Here is a 15375-nt window from a genome sequence, read left to right on the forward strand (position 1 = left end):
TCCTTTAAACTTGCAATATCTATAGGGTAAAAAGTAAATACTCTGCCATTTTCTCTCATTCTGCATTTTCCATATGCGAAGTTAAATGAAAATAACTATTTCTCAAAATATTTTTTTGAAAGACAGAATAAGCAGAAGTGATACCTGAGCAGTGCCATAAAACTTTTCATCACCTACCCACACTCACAGGAAGGAATCTCCTGACAGGAGGGGACAGCCGGGGGGATTTGGGATCTGCTCCAGGGAACAGGGACAGGAGAAGAGGGAACGGCCTCAGGCTGGGCAGGGGAGGCTCAGGGTGGACAGCAGCAGGAATTTCCCCATGGAAAGGGTGGGCAGGGATTGGCAGGGGCTGCCCAGGGAGGTTTGGAGTGCCCATCCCTGGAGGTGTCCCAGGAAGGGCTGGAGGTGGCACTCAGAGCTCTGGGCTGGGGACAAGGTGGGGATGGGGCACAGCTGGGACACCATGGGCTGGGAGGGCTTTTCCAGCCTCAGGGATCCTGGGATTCTGTTTGTAGGGTACAACTCATCAAATAAGAGTGTCTCCTTATAGACTGCACAAGCTCTCTCTGATTAAAAGACTGTTCAATATTACTCTTTAGTTTCCCATTAAAGAAACAGAGATGTTTTTGTAGTGCTGCTTCCGTGGCACCTTGAGCATCCCCAGAAGTCCCTGCTGTCACTGATTATCCACCCTTTTGCTGCTCCTTGTTGTCCAGTCACTTCCAGTCCATCCCAGATGCTCAGCACAGGCGCTGCTCCCCCCACCCCCCCGAAGCCGTGCAAGGCTCCCTGCTGCAGGATCCTGTAGGGAATGGAGCTGCTAATCCCTCCCCTGAGCACAGGGGACACTCCAGCAGCTGACAAGGTCCTGGTTTAGCCTTCCCTGGGCTGAAACACTGCTGCAGCAGAGCTCCTGTTGGGGGTAGAAACGAGCCAGACAGACTCCGATTCAACAACATGAAAAGGGTCCTGGTTTATTCTTCTTTACAGCTTAGCCATCCTCTGACTTCAGCAGGCTCCCACTGCAGGGTCGAGCTGCAGACTGACTGCTGGCCTGTGTCTGCAAGTGTTGGTTTGCACACACTGAGCACAGCTTTCACCCAGCTCAGCTCTGACTGCAGGTTCCAGCCGCAGCAGCTCTGATGCCACCAGACCCAGACTGGCCCCACAGCACATCTTTTACTGCAGCAGCTCTCTTCCTTGTTTCATTCTTCTCTGCCTCTGGATTGCTCCTCCTTTCCTCAGAGCTCCTCTACCTTCTCCAAGCCCTGTTCCTCCAGGCCCTCTGCCAGCCCACCCCTTTTATCACACTTATCTTTATCAGTCACACCTATGACCCCTTAAGGGCAAGGCTATTCCTCTTCTTTGGTAATGAGTACAACTGTGATTTAGGGGCAAGTTCACCTGTAATCTCTTCTCCTACACCTACAAAACACCTTTTCAAGGGCGCTGACACTGGCTCTGATGTGCGGCCAACACTGCCCAGACACTCCCTGCCACAAGACTCTGCCTTGGTTGCTTATAGGTTTCTCCACTTGAATTGCTCTGACTGACATTTTCCATTCCAGGCTGATGTCTGCCTCAGGCTTCTCTTAAATTTCAGCAAAAAATATTCAGCTTTTTTTAGAGAGTAGTTTATATGGGAAACACACTGTTCTTACCATGGCAAATTTTGCCATTTTATTGAGACTCTCCTTCACAGTAGAGGCCTGATGTTTTACATAAGTTAATTTATGGAGAAGCTGGAAATGTTATCCAAATGTAGACAACTTTTTGGAGTTTGTGGAGAATCACAGATAAGATGGTTCAAGAAGAGGGAATTGCTAATGCTGCAAATTGAAGCATTCGGAAGTCAGGAGTGGCAGAACTAAGGATAAGCAGCAGCTTTCCTCTGCACATCATCTATCCTTGTATTTCATAATTCAGAAGCTGGGTGTCTGAATTAAGGTTGCATATCTTGCATTTCCCAAGTTACCAGGCTTTTGTGTTAGCTGGTTTTTTTTGGCACGCTACCTCACTCTTTTAAACACTGGCTGATTTTGTTTTGTAGTTTGCAGTAAAAATAGAATGCCACCTTTACTTCAAAACACCAATCTAGGATTCTCTACCTAAACTCTGTTGAAAACACATAAAGGTTTCATGCTAAAAAAGCCCCTAAAGCAGACGCTTGATCAAACAAGGCATTGTTGGGGTGGATTGCCTGGGAGGGCTTGTACAGCTGAGTTTAGTAACATCAGGGATCCTGTCTGAGAGCTGTGTTCAGCAGGAGGATCTCTAAATGATTTATGAACAGCTGAATCAATAAGCAACCACTGGTGTTGAAAATGTCTTTTGAAGTGAGGTATCCTAGTCTGCTTTTACAGTGTCTGCCTGGAGTCCAAAATAAGGAAATAGGTTGAAGATTAACATCTCAAAAGGCTCTGGAGGAACAGGATTTCCTAAGGATTTCCTAAGGAAATCTTGCCTAGTCATTTAACCACTATTGGCCCTCAGACAAAGGTTCTCTTGCAAGAAAATTGAAGTGTCATGGTAAAGCCATGGGATTTCAGGAGCTCTGGAATGCAGGAGTTTCCAGTCTGCACCTGAGACGTGCTGGTTATACTGACACAGATGCAATCATGGAATCACAGAAGAGTTTCAGTTGGAAAGGACCTGAAAGCCCATCCCTCCCCTGCCATGGGCAGGGACACCTTCCACTGTCCCAGCTGCTCCAAACCCCAATGTCCAACCTGGCCTGGGACACTTCCAGGGATGGGAAACGTGTGCCAGGGCCTCCCCACCCTCACAGGACAGCATTTCTTCCCAACATCTAACCTAAATTTCCCTTCTTTCAGTTGGAACCAAGATGCAAATAAGATTATTGTCAAGAGGAAATGCCAGCATTTTGAAATGCTGAGATTTTGCATCATGCATAATTTTTTACTTAGATTCTGGATAAAGAATGTCTGACAAAAACCCCACTAAAAAGAACAGAACACCAAGAAAACTTCCTTTGTTGTTTCCCATTTAGAAATGCCAGAGAAGCTGGCAGGGAACTCCAGGGGCTCTTTGGCTGTCCTTGAGCTGCAGGAGCAGGCTGAGAACACTGTCCCCAGAGCCAAGGACTCCCCACACACACAGTGGTGCAACAAACCCTGAGCAAACTGGGGGAAGTCCAAAGCTTTGGGGCATGTTGGTGAAGAGAAGATGTTTCTAGCTTCAGTGAGGGGTCCAAGAGCTGCTGGCTTCACTGTCACAAACATGAAGAAAAGGCTCTTGAGCTTGCAAGAGTGTTAATGTAAAACTGGAGTCAGACTCCCAGGCTACCAACATCATTATCACAATTTTATCCCTTAGCTGTAAGTTCTGAGAGCGGGAACAGCAAGATCTACCAATGCACACCTCTATCCAGAGCAACCAAAGTCAGAAATTTGGAGTCTTGATGTTCTGCTAAGAGCACACAGAAGTTGTATCACTCCACCATCGAGAGTGACAGAATAGCAGCCTCACAGAACTAGCAAATCTGTCATGTAGTCATGGGTTTAACCAATAAACTGTGACAGACATCCTCCAAACCATTTTATGAGTGAAAAGCTTGCCGAGTGAAATGCCCTGACCCCCCCACGATAATTCTGTTCAGAGCCACAAGAAGTGCCAGGTACGGGAACGGACTGAACTTCGCTGACTATCAGCTTCACAGATTAAAGATTTCCTCTGAATTCTTTTTTTTTAAGGGGGAGATAACACCAGACATCTGGCTGAATTTTAACATTTCTTAGGAGAGACTTGACAAGACAACAGATTCACAGTTAATGAATTCAAAGCTCCATGAATATAGAACAGCTCCAGCTCTGGAGGATGAGCATTACCTCCAGAGAGCTCAGCTACAGAGCAGGGATGCTTTCTTTTGTCAGGAAGGCTACCCAGCTATGTCACCAGAAAGAATCAGCTGATTTCCTTTGGGATCACCAGTGGCTCAGAAAAGCTCTGCCTAGTTAGGATAAAGCACACCAAAAGCATAAGCAAGCAACATAAGGCTGATTATCTTCCCTTTGAATGAAATTTCCAATTCCTCATGACATGTCAGTGATGGATGCAGAGTTTTTAAAAGACCCTGTGGCAAGAATGAAAGCACTCAGAGGATGAGAGAAAAGGAAAAGCACATCATAGCTTGCAGAGGGAAAAAAGCTGGCACACAAAGAAGGGTCTTTGACTCGATGTCTGATCAAACAATTCCAAATGGCAGATGGATCCCTGAAAACAGGAGCTCTGTGCTGCCAGCAAGTGCTTTTGCACTAGGACCTGGAAACAACAGAAAATGAACCAGGAGAGCTCAAAATGTCATGGATAATGTAGGCACATGTTGTAATTAGGCTGCATGAATGTTACCACAAATATTCCCTCTGGTCTTTAGAGCTGTTTGCTGCGGCCACACTGACTCACCTTGCCATGAGCACTCTGCAGACTGGCACAAATATTTGTGGGAAGCAATTTAGAGCCATGGAAACAAAACCCCATCTGCCTGGGTGTGTTCCCTGCATTGTCCCCAGAGTCAGGCACTGTAAAGGACCAGTGCAACCATGCCCAGTGTGACACAGACATCTCCTCCTGGGCCTCTGCCACTGCTGGGGTCCAGGCAAGGGCCAGAGCCCAAGGCATGGCTATCTCAAAATATCCCTGGAAAACAAACTTGGAAAAAGCACGGGAAATCAAGTGATGTGGCAAACAGGGATTTTTGACCAAATTTTTGACAATACTGTTCGTAGCATGGCAGAGTTTAGGACACCAGGTAGAGCAGCATCCTCCATCCCTCCTTTCAGAACAGGCAAAATGGGAAGGGCAGCACCTGGAACACTTCTAAATGGTTTCCCTTCAGCTGTAAAGGCAGGGACTTCCACCCTGCCCTGTCTCTTCTGGACAGCAACGGGTTACACAGGCAGGGAAGGCAGAACCAGAGAGACATGCCCTGTCCCCAAAGGTTTCAGCTCCTCTGTGCACACACATCCCTTCACAACGAAAAAAAGTGAGCAGGAGCTGTCAACAAAATTATTTTAGAGGAAATCAGATAGCAAAGCATGAGTAATTACTTCGCTAAATCAAGTAATCTCTTTAATCTTGAAAGGAAATTTCAAACCTGCCTTTCAGCAAGCTTTATTTCCGTTTCCATACTCAATTTAGGTGTAAAAAGTGTTGGGTTTTATTTTTAAGAAATGCATAGAGGGACTGAACTCTGAAGACCGTGTCTTGTTGAGTGTGAAGAAATTATTTAAGACAAATTATAGTGCTGTCACACTCATACCTCATAGTTTAAAATAAATCTTGTCATCTAATTATACAAGAGCTTGAGTTTGTTTAACAAATTTCTCAGAGGTATTTGTGTGGCACTCCATCTCCCTTCGCCTCTGATTACAGCCTATCATTTCAGTCTTTGCCTCCTGCAGCTCTCAGTGTCTCATTGTGGTGTTTAACAGGTTGCATTTATCACATCTCCTCAGCTGGGCTGAAGCAGATAAAACCATGAAGTCTCAGCTCAGTTCTTGGCAAATCACAATTAAAGAGTTATTTAAAAACAAAGGGGCCCCAAAATGGGATTTCTGCTCCCACTCTAACAACTTTCATTGCAGGAAACTGGGACTCTGAAAATTTCAGAGTTTTGATGTCCCGCCCACAGGTCTACTGAGAAAATTAAGGGGAGAGGAAAATTTCCCTTGTGTTTTAATTTCCATGAACTGATATTATCAACATGTCAGGGCAAACTTGACTAGCATCAGCCAAATCATGATAATTATTTCAAAAAAATACAGTCTTTCAAAGACTGTCTCTTCCCTTCTTGCTTGTCAATGAAGTCAGACCAATTGTGAATTGTTCAAGAGAGTCCTCACTGAGGCAACAAGAGGGGTAAGGAACTGTCATCAAATAAAAATTAAGTTAAGCACAGCTCCCTAGGAAGTGCTTATGATGCCTTAAGTTTTAGCTTTCATGTTTTTCAGATTCTGCACTGCATTGGTGTGTGACTCTGAAATCCATACAAAGTGTTCCAAGTTCTCCTCCCAGCTCAGGCACACAAAACAATCCTTTGCCAGCCCCACAACCAAGGACAGCTGCAGCTTCAGCCCCAAAAAGTGCAAACAGCAGTGAGTTGAGGAGAGAATCTGGGAGGATGAGACTACAGAACCTGGAGCTGGGATTGGACAATGAACCCCGAGATGGGAATGGACCAAAATAGATAAAAGTGTGAACACTCCTGACCCAGGGTCCATCTTGGGTCCATCTTGGGTGTAGCCATGGCCAGGTTCTTGTACTGCCCAAGGTGAATCCTTTAAAGGGCTTTTAATAAATCCCTGCTTTATTCCTTTAACTCTGTCCAGCCTCTGTTCCAGGCAGCCTCTCCAGGTATCACTTCAGCAGCCAATTGTTACAGCCCTGGGGGACTTCACTGCCCAAAGCTTTAAAGACAACGTGAGCAGTGCAATTCCAGAGGGAATGTGAAGTCCTTCAGGAGGCTGGCAGGGCTCTGAGTGGCTGGGCCTGACTTTGAGAGATGGCATCTCACAGGTGGTTTTTCCCTGGGAGCCAAGAACAACATTTTTGATCCCCACAATCTCGTTCCTTAGTGCCCCGTGGCTGCTCACACACCAGAGCTGGGGGAATGCCCAGGCCTTGGGAGCAGCTCAGTGGTGTTCTCCCACCCAGGAATTGATAATTCAGGTCATTCCCAGTTCTCTGGCCAGTCTCCTGAGACCCAGCTGTGCCCAGGGGTGCTCCAGGAGGTGCTCACTAATTGAGCACCTTTCCTTTGGGCTAAGATGTGGCTGACACCACAAGCTGCTAAATTCCATTTTGATGCAGTTTTGAGGCCTCCCCTCAAACCTCAAAGGCAAATGTGCCCTTTCATTAACCAGTTGGGAGCATTTCAGCTCATATGGAGGGGACCAACAATTTTTAAAAATTGATTCTATTTGCTTAATTTTTTTCCTCAGAATTTCTGGCTGCTTCTCTTCCCTTCAGGAAGAGCTGCAGCTGCTTCATCACTTCCTTCAGACAGCTGGGACACATTCCTATTATTGGACATATTCTGCAGGTATCTCACTCGTGGTACCTTGCCTGATTGCATTCAAGAATATCACTGTTGAATTCTATAGTTCATTTCATCAGGAATAAACTGAACTCTAGTTTTATTTCATTGCTATTGGGTTTCCAATATTGAAATTTAAACCAAAACTTGAAAAAGAAGGGGGGCTATCACAGCCCCACCTGTTTAGTTTACAGTCTAATATTTCCATCAAAATCTGATGCATATATTCATCCTTTTTATTATACAGGATATAATTCAAGATCTTTTAAAACACCACATTTATTCCAACACTATCCCAGAATCAGAAGTAGCTGTGAACTTTACTTATCAAAGTAATTATCAGAATCAGTTCTTAGCATCAAAAAAGAGTAAATAAAATTCACAAGCAGCAAGTCTTTCCCCTCTATTTCAGGAATTTTGAACAAAAACAATAATTAAAAACAAAACCTGAAAAGAACCTGTGTTTTTTCAATGATTCCTCAGTAAATTTCTTTAGGTTTTGAAGAAGAATTTCCACCAAAGTCCATCTCCATCTTTGGAAGGAGTGAAAGCCCTTTCAGAACAAGAAAGATTTGCCTTTCCCCTCTCTCTTCCCTGCCCCTCCAAGAGACATTCTTGGTGTTGGCAGTGATGAAAGAAGCTATTTGCTTGTGACAAGAACAAGAAAATCTTACTGATGAAAAGCGAGGCAGCTTTTCTGTTTGTTTCTCGATAAAATCAATAAAACCCAAAATATGCCAGTCTCACTTTCCATTTTGAAATGCATGGGACAGCCCCAGGGCAGCGTGTTATTCCCTCATTATTCTCTCTACTAGTCTTCAAATAATGCTATTTGGGATCAATGATCACCTCAGACATGCTAATATAAGCCCAATTTATTTCCATAATAATTGGCATGCTGCTATTTAGAGCATTATAAATGGCTGTATAAATAAATCACAGATTCTTACAGTGGCTGTGTGCATTGCAATTTGTCTTTACAGAGTTACTACTGTCAGATCAAGTTTTTATCTAGTCTTAATTTTAAGCATTTAATTACATTAGTATTCACACTATATAAAATATACAAAGAGGTCTCAATTATCATTGCCCTTCATGAAATGAATTAATTTAAGTCATAAACCCACTCTCCTGTAGAAAAGAACATTCAAGAAATCACTGTTTAGCTCATAGACTATCTGGTGTTTTCTTCCTGTCTAAATGAAATATCCTCACTGTAGCCTTACTGGAGTGCACAAAATGTCCATTTATCATTGTGCTTTTCATCAGCTTTTGAGTCAGAGGAGTGACCCTTCATCTACTACTTCATTTAAATGTCACTGAAGCTTTCAGGGGGATTCTGCCCCATCAGAAACGGTACACATCCTGAAAATCCAACCTCTGAAAGCAACTCTGGCCTTCATATCTTGCTGAATTTCCCTTTGAAAGGAACTTCTCTAATTATTGCCTTATGTGTTTCAACACATTTCACTTCCAGAAGCTGTACCCATGATGGGAAAAATCCCAAAGGATGCTCATCCTGAATCAGCCCAGGCTTAGGAGGGGCTGAATTTTCTAAGGGGGCTGATGAATTATGTCTAAGTTGAGGAGGGATTTAAAAAAAACTGCCTTGCCTTGTGCAAGAAAGGAGAAGGGATGAGTTTCTAATGGTCAGAGGGAAAGTTGCAGAAGACCAAGCAGAGCTGGTGGAATGGGTGCAGGAGGGGATCAGGGAACCTGGAGCTGGCAAGGTGGCAGCAGAGCCTCACACACTGCCAGGGAAGCCAAGAAACAATATTGGCAGAGAGGGGCTGGGAAAGGAAAGAGGATAGGAAAGGGTTCATAACTCCAAGCTGGCTCACAGTGGCTTAGTCTCCATGCTCAGCACAGGGCCAGAAGCAGGAGCAGGGCTGGCTCCAAGGAGATCCCTGTACCAGACCCAGAGCCCTGGGCACCATGGGGGTGATTCCCTCTCCTTGGGCAGCTCATGGGGAGGATTATCCAGGGAACAGACAAGCCTGGACACCAGCAGGCTCTGCAGCACAGACACCCAGCTCATCCCCCTCCAAGGAGGGCAAAGCTGTCAGCACCAGCTCGAAATTCCCTTTGCATGGTGCCCCAGGGGTCAGGGGGCTCCGAGCCAGGGCAGCTTGTGGCAGGAAATCGCGTTCAGCCAAGTCTCTGCTCGCTGTCCCTGAGAGGCTTTCTCAGCACCACAGGCGTCACCCAGGGGTCTCCACATGAAATGTATCTCAGAGAAGCTTCCACTGCTGTCCCCCTGTTTCAGAGCACACCCATCCCATCTCTTATAAAACCCCTGGGGGCAGCTGGTTTGCCTCTACCTGACACAGCTTGCCTGGCATTGAGCTGCAGTTACACATGTGCTCCATAAAGAGAGAATGATGTGAACTTCCTTCATATTCTGTGGGCCAAATTCACATTCTGCTGGCCAAAGGAGTCACTCTCTGTCTAGTGACCACTGGGGATGTATAACAAGACAAGACTCCTGCAGGTGTCCCAAGTGATAACAATCTCCAACCTCAGCACCAAAATCACTTGGAAGTTTCAGAGGTAGTTGCTGAATTGCTACAGAAGTCATTATAATCACAGCTTGGCTGTTATCCTTCCAGAATTTTCAACCTAAGCAAACAAGAAATTCAAGGAAAAATAGCAAAACAAGCTCACAAATAAAGCAGCTGAGAAGTATGTCCCAAATTATCTAATTTTTTTAACCGTGCTAAGTCATTTCCTCATTTCCCATTGTTCACATGCCCTAGCCAGCCATAAGAATGATATAAAAAGAAAGTATCTTCTAGCTATAAACTCCTTCCACAGTTAAGTTCTGAAAAGAAAATATGTATACTAATTATCTCATCATTAAGTTACTAATTATATTGAAAAAAAACTGCAACACATTGATTTTTTTTTCCTTTGCCCTTGGGGAAAAAGTTTGTATATAATTATCAGTTTCCCTAACTCCTTACTTGCCCTTTTGTTTTCATAATGAAAGAAACTCTTTCATCTGTCTGCAAAATTGTATGGCAATGAGACAGGCTGGAGGAAATCTGAAACCCAGTGATGGCTCAGGGCTCTGGAGAAAACGAGCAATATCCATCCATAACCTCCTCCTGACCTATCCCTGGCCTTAGACAAACAAGTTAAACATTCAATTAGCAGAAAAGAAACGAATGTGCTGTTTATTAATTTGGAGGAGGAAATGCAAGGCTGTGCATAGTAATTGACCTAATGTGCCATGAAGCCTCTGAACTCCTCCTGGATAATTCCCATCCTGTCCCAGGCACGGTGTCCTGAGAGGCAACACGATGGCAAAATGTCTTGCACACAGGTCTGTGCACATTTGCATTGCATGGAGGAAATGTGGAATTAATGATTTCTCCATTTCAATGTGTCTTGAACCCTGTTTATTTATCATAGATTGACACTCCCCAACTCCTTCATATCCATTCCTCGTAGCTTGTTTTCCATGCTCTCTTCCCATTCTCCCTCACTCCCTGCTCTTTGCTTTGGTCTTTAACTTCCATCTCTCTTCTGATTTACTCCTGTATTTACAACCTCTGTGTTCCAGCCTCATTACGAGGCCTCCTGAGCCCCCCTGCCCCTGGAGCTGCCCTCGCTGCTCCACCAGGACAGGCGGCTTGGGATCAACATCCCAGAGCTGTTCCTGTCCCAGAGCTGTTCCTGTCCCAGAGCTGCTCCTGTCCCAGAACTGCTCCTGTCCCAGAACTGTTCCTGTCCCAGAGCTGCTCCTGTCCCAGAGCTGTTCCTGTCCCAGAACTGTTCCTGTCCCAGAGCTGTTCCTGTCCCAGAGCTGTTCCTGTCCCAGAACTGTTCCTGTCCCAGAACTGTTCCTGTCCCAGAGCTGTTCCTGTCCCAGAACTGTTCCTGTCCCAGAGCTGTTCCTGTCCCAGAACTGCTCCTGTCCCAGAGCTGTTCCTGTCCCAAAACTGTTCCTGTCCCAAAGCTGTTCCTATCCCAGAACTGTTCCTATCCCAGAGCTGTTCCTGTCCCAGAACTGCTCCTGTGCTGTTCCCTTGGACAGGCTGTCCCTGGCGTGTGACACAGACAGGTGGGAGCAGGGGGACACCTGGGGATCAGACACAGGGGATCAGAGCAGTGTGGCCTGAGGCACAGCTAACACCACATCAGCCCTGGAATTCCTGTCTGTTCCTGATTCCCTGGACTGATCCTGCTGAGCATCCTCGCCCAGGGCGTGGGGCAGAGCACAGGCAGCACCAGTTTGGGATGGAGTCAGCCTGGGCACAGGGCACTGGGACACAGGGCTGCTGGGCTCAGGGACCTCAGCAAAGGGACTGGCAAGCACCTTGGGAAGTTCAAAGTTTTCCCCTTTCTGCAACACTAGAAATAGTGCATTCTGTTAAAAAAACAAAACAAAACAAAACAAAACAAAACAAAAACTTACACAAAAATTTTCACTCCAAAGAACAGAACAAACCAAAACTTTGGTAACTGCCATGTAAGTCCATTGGCATTTTAGCAGCAGCGTTCTGGGTCTGCTCAATAAAATATGGATATTCCTGATTTGTTATTCCATTGTCTGACCTTGAGAATATGTGATCACCACTCATCCCCACAGTCTGCACAGAAATCCTCTTCCAATCTGTTGTGCAGTGTTGAAGTTAAGAAGTTGAAGCTTGGACTGGTTAATTAGATGGATGAAAGGAAAGGACACAGAAATCTAAACTCGATAGAATTCATTTCTGGAGACAAAGAGGTCAAGTGTGCATTAAAATCAAGAGCTTATACAGCTTTTCTGAGTGTTTATTCAGTACTGAGGCTTCAGTGGGCAGGCAGCAACATCTCATTTCAGTGATATCCCAGGAAATGCAGGTACTTCTGGAATTATACCACAATTTACACTGGACAAAAGACAATTTTAACACAAAGCTCTGTCACGTGGTTAGAATTCCAAGTATCTGTCAGCATGAAAGAGAAGTTGAATGAACAACATACATTCCTTCCTTTGGCCTGCAATTAGAATTGAAAAACTAATCTTATCCAACTGGTAACTGGCATTTGAACCATCCCACTTGTTTTCACACAGACAAGATGTACTACAAGTAGACTGGGCTTGGAGCCCCATGTCATGAATTCTTCTCTGTTTTAGATTCAAAAAGAGCTCAGGAGCTCTGCCTAAAAAAGCAAGAATTCTATTAGTTTTTGGATGAAACCCACTGCCCCATTCCTTCAGGAAAGAGATGAAGAACACAAACCTGGCTCCAAGAAGTTAAATACATTCATGTATTGACATGAACAGCTTTCACAGCAAACAGGGGATCTTCCTACCATGACAGACAAATAATAAAATCCTGTTTGTTCTTTGCTGCTGTCTCTAGGTGCTCTCTGTATGTTCCCAGGCCAGGTTTCCCTGCATCACCTGCTGTGAACACTGGGCTCTTTTGACAGAGATATGTTCCAGCTGCACAACAGCATCATCCCAGCCCCCCAGCTGCATGTTCCCCTGCAATGCTGGGATATGCAGCCATTGATTTCACTGCTTGGTCTCTAATTCACATTTCCCTTGGGAGGAAGGACCAAGGACTTTTTTTGTGAGAACAGATTGTATTAGCTAAATTTGTGTTTTTCTCCAGAAGCCAAAAAAAAAAAAAAAAAAAAAAAAAGCACCGTGGGTGGTTTTGTGTAATTGGTTCATGTTAAGACCATTTTTCTTATGAAGTTCTACTGTTGTAGAGAAGTTGAGTGGTCTCACCTCAAGTTTAGAGACAACGAGTGTTTAGCCAGAACTGTAACAGCACACACAGGTTGCTGGGGAGCTTCACAGAGTGTTTGTAACGAAGAGCAGGAACATGGAGCCTCAGGACATCTAAATCTGGAACATTTCAAGTTGACATCTCATTTGTTTGTATAAATCTGTGGAGGATGGTTGAGCACTCAAGGTAAAGCAACACGTAGATTACCACATTCTGAAATCCTGAGTAAGAGTAATCAAATTGTCTAAACAATATGAAGCAGTCTTATTTGTTGCTCTCCTACAGAAATTACAGTGCCTGGTTGGTAATTTTCTCAATGTAGAAACCTCACAAGCAACAGAAATCTTTTGCATTTTTTCATAATAAAAGCAGACATGGAAAGATAACAACAGGTATTTTAAAACAAAACTTATTTGCAGGAATATTTATATGCTGTCTGTATCAACACCTTATTTTTCAGAATACCACAGAGCCAAGTACTAAAACACAAGGGTGTGATTATTGTCAGAGCATTTTATTGCTACCTTTTCTCTTGAACAAAGTTACAGTTTGGGAAAATAAGATGGGAAGAGGCAGGAAAGATGGAACTACTTTTGCCTCATGGCAAAATTGACTTTAATGGAAATGCATTTTTGTCTATGTGATACCAAAAAATAAGGAATAAATAGAAAGTTGAGGTTTCCACAGCTTGGCTACAGATGAAACACATCTTGTACAGCCACGAAACTACACTGGAGTAAGTGCCAGTGGGAAAATTAATAACAGGAACAAGCAATAGCATGAGCACTGGAACCAGTGAACCCTGCATTTTATGGATTTAAATTGTGTGCTTGGATTCTCTGGTGTTTAATAAAGCAGAAGCTTGGCTTGCTGGTCTGGAGCCCTGCCTGCTTCAGCCTTTCCCTCGTGGTGCCATCAAACAGCCTTGGCTGCTCCCAGTCTGCATCCAGAACATCTCTGGAACCTGATATTTCTTATAATCTCATCATTTTCTTAACTTCAGCTCGAGTTAGCCAAGTGGATACCCAACCTTCCCTACCCCTGCCCACACTCAGGGTGAGACACTGATCCTTAAGAAGTGAGGCTGAAAATTGCCCGTGGGGCTCCTCCCACCCCCAGCCAAGAGGAGCCTCCATCCCCTCTGCCCCAGCAATGCACCAGCCCCTCAAAAGCTGCTTTGGCATTTTCTTGGCTGCACTGCTGACAAATTCCTGGTGTAGCCGTGGAAAGGGGTTTTAACCCTTTAAGTGCGGCAGAAATAAGATGCACAGCTACATGGTGGTCTGTCATGACAGGAAGAAAGAGACAAGTTTATTCAGAAACACACTTGGTTTTATAGCATGACTCGCAACCCCAAGAGTAGAGAAAAGGTGATTGGTTCAGAGAGAAGACACCCCATGCTTAGGGCCTGGTCACGTACCCCAACAGGTGTTCTATCTTGTTCTTAATTCCTTTTTATTTTGACCAAATTATCACCCTGGGAGAAATTCTCCCTAGCCTTGAGCTGGACCAGCTCATTGGCTGAGAACAGAGCTGAAAAGCTCCAGCCTGAGTATTTTTCAGGCTGTAATTTTCTTACTTTCTCAATATATGTCCCACACCCTGGCAATGATCAGTTTGCTGGGATCCTGAGCCCGCTGCCTATCTCACAGACCAAAGTGCTTCATTCTTTCTTCAGTTTTCCCCTTGTCTGTCTGTCTGTCTGTCCACTGCCTCATCCTGGCTGGATTCGAACTGCAAACCCTTTGACAGAGAGGTCACCCTTTTGCTTCATTTGTGTCTTCAGCAAGAACAGAATCCTCTATGTTTGTGACCAAGATCCTGAACGCTGCATTTGTTCAATTAATAGATAATTATTATATTAATAAAATGCCAGCTGAGCAGGATACTTGTTAGATTGTACAGTGCTCATCCCTGACCTGCTATCATTGATAAGGGACTGTCAGTTGTTCCAACACAATAAATGAGGTATTATTCATATGATAAACAAATCTGTCAGACCTCTTTAGCAGCCTGCCCAAATTCTCAGTGTGTTTATCCAAAGCAAACCACTGCTTAAAGTTGGCAGACTCGTTATTTTTCATGCTAATATGTGTACCAACTTGAGGGCTACCAGTAAAGCATTGCAGGCCTCCCTCTGCAGATGGAGTGGGGATTGCACTGTGATTTATGGCTCATCACCAGCACATTATTCAAAGGGCCCCCATAACTCATTTATATCGGTCAGCAAGTGCATTTGACTTGACAGAATCATTATCCACATTATCACCAGAACTCACACATGGACCTCTGCCTTTGGAATGGATATTGGATTTGAAATCCCTGGACAGCACTCAGTGCATTCCAGTGCACTGCAGTCACACAGCATCCAATGCCCACCATATTCCCTTTCACACACCCAGTCTTGGAACACTGATTTTTGATGGCTGTTCTACACCATCTGATACTCGAGATGCTGCATCTGTTTGAAATGTCCAATGCTAAAAGAAAAAGCCTTGACATTATGAAGCTCGGCCATACTATTACTTGTGGTGAATTTAACAATCTATTCCACCTTTGAGGCAAATTTTATTTTTGGCTTATTTTATG

At 44.5% G+C, this 15375-nt stretch overlaps 1 long non-coding RNA gene across 5 annotated transcripts in view; it reads right to left on the bottom strand.

Moving 5' to 3' along the window:
- Nucleotides 1–15375, bottom strand: part of LOC148222307 (uncharacterized) — a 43276-nt gene that overhangs the window by 14949 nt on the left and 12952 nt on the right. The gene's annotated exons all lie outside the window — the stretch shown is intronic.

The sequence above is a fragment of the Sturnus vulgaris genome, chromosome 12 (assembly GCF_052056855.1).
Source record: "Sturnus vulgaris isolate bStuVul1 chromosome 12, bStuVul1.hap1, whole genome shotgun sequence".
NCBI classification, from domain to species: Eukaryota; Metazoa; Chordata; class Aves; order Passeriformes; family Sturnidae; genus Sturnus; species Sturnus vulgaris.